Source organism: Octopus bimaculoides, chromosome 15, assembly GCF_001194135.2.
Source record: "Octopus bimaculoides isolate UCB-OBI-ISO-001 chromosome 15, ASM119413v2, whole genome shotgun sequence".
Lineage (NCBI taxonomy): Eukaryota > Metazoa > Mollusca > Cephalopoda > Octopoda > Octopodidae > Octopus > Octopus bimaculoides.
In genome coordinates this window covers 283,805-285,639 of record NC_068995.1, presented here as the reverse complement: position 1 = coordinate 285,639, position 1,835 = coordinate 283,805, and the positions used below count along the sequence as shown (strand labels likewise).

The 1,835-nt window shown below is 27.5% G+C and overlaps 1 protein-coding gene across 1 annotated transcript in view; it reads left to right on the top strand.

Moving 5' to 3' along the window:
* Window positions 1-226: 226 nt before the first annotated feature.
* Window positions 227-1,835, top strand: part of LOC106873739 (uncharacterized) — a 139,567-nt gene continuing 137,958 nt past the window's right edge. The window contains exon 1 of the mRNA XM_052973463.1: window positions 227-497. The gene's annotated coding sequence lies outside the window, so the exon portion shown is untranslated. The remainder of the gene's footprint in view (window positions 498-1,835) is intronic.

The following is a 1,835-nucleotide window of genomic DNA, read 5'->3' as shown; positions in this document are numbered from 1 at the left end:
TAATAATAATAATAATAATAATAATCTGAAGAACAATACCGACGATGACGGGAGAGAGGAAGAAAGTAAAACAGAAACATAAAGAGGAGAGCAACGAGGAAGAAGAAAGAAAGAGAGAATGGGTGGTGGTGGTATTTTAAACAGGAATGTCCCCTGCTCCACCCTAATCTCTCTCTCTCTCTCTCTCTCTCTCTCTCATCCTCCTGTCCTCTCTAATTTCGTTCTCTCTCTTTCAAAGTTTTTTATACCCAAACTCAACTTTAAACTAAATTTCAGATTGATTTTTTGCTCCTTGTTTACTTCGGTGGAGTTGCGTAAACATTTCACGTTCTTGGAATCGCAACGGTTGCCCTTATATTCGTTGTTGTTGCTGTTGTTGTTGATGGTTCTGTTGTTAATGCAACAGTTACTGGTGCAGTAAACTCGTGTTTACAATCGTGACTGGAGTCGAGACCACAAACTGGAACTAATTAATAGCGGAATTAATTAATTATATTGTAAGTATTTCACTCATTCATTAACTGTCAACTATCCCTCTCTCCATCCCCCCTGTCTCTCTCTTACTTCCTCTTTATCTCCCTCTTTTTCATTTTCCCGTTATTTTCCTTTATAAATCAATGTTTATGAAATAGATACACTTCTTAAGATGTGATTAGATATTAAAATTTTATGATTTTATAATACATGCATATAAACCCACATAGACACACACACACACACACACGTACACACACACACACATATATATATATATATACACACACACACACACACACAACATTCATACATAAACACACATTTTCTGTGTATGGATGTATCTATGTATCTACGTATGTGTATGTATGTATGCACTAATTCATCACCTTTCCATATTTAAATTAAATTTACATTGTAAAAACAGCACGTGTGATTTCATTATATCTGTGTGTGTTTGTGTGTGTGTTTGTGTATAATAATTTGCTTTAGTAATCATTCAATATATCTTCCATCACTCACCCTCTGCCAAAATTTGAAACCAATACACACACACACACACACACACACACACACACACATACACACACATACACACACACACACACACACATATTTACATATACATACACATATAAGCATATAGAAACGTATTTACATAAATATATATATATATATATACATATATATATATATATATATGTACATGTGTGTATGTGCGTATATATATGTATGTATGTATGTATGTATGTATGTATATCTACGTATGTATATTTATGTGCATGATTGCACAATATTTCTAATACTCACATAATTATTTCGACATTTTGCTGAAACGCATTTATATCCTTTAAATCTTTGATCACCTGTTTTATTATAACCATTTCATATATACATATATATATATGTATATATATATGTATGAATGTATGTATGCATATATATATACATATTTTCATATGTATACATACATATACATATACATACATATATATTTATGTATACATACATATATATATTCATGTATACATATATGTATATGTATACATATATATATATATACACATTACATTTATATATAAATATATATATATATGTATACATATATATATACACATTACATATATATATAAATATATATGTATATATATATATATATATATATACACATTACATTTATATATATATGTATATCTATACATATATATATACACATTACATTTATATATATATATGCATATATATATGCATATATATATATATATATACATTACATTTATATATAAATGTATATATGTATGTATATATGTTTATATATATATATGTTTATGTATATATGTTTATATATGTATGTATATATT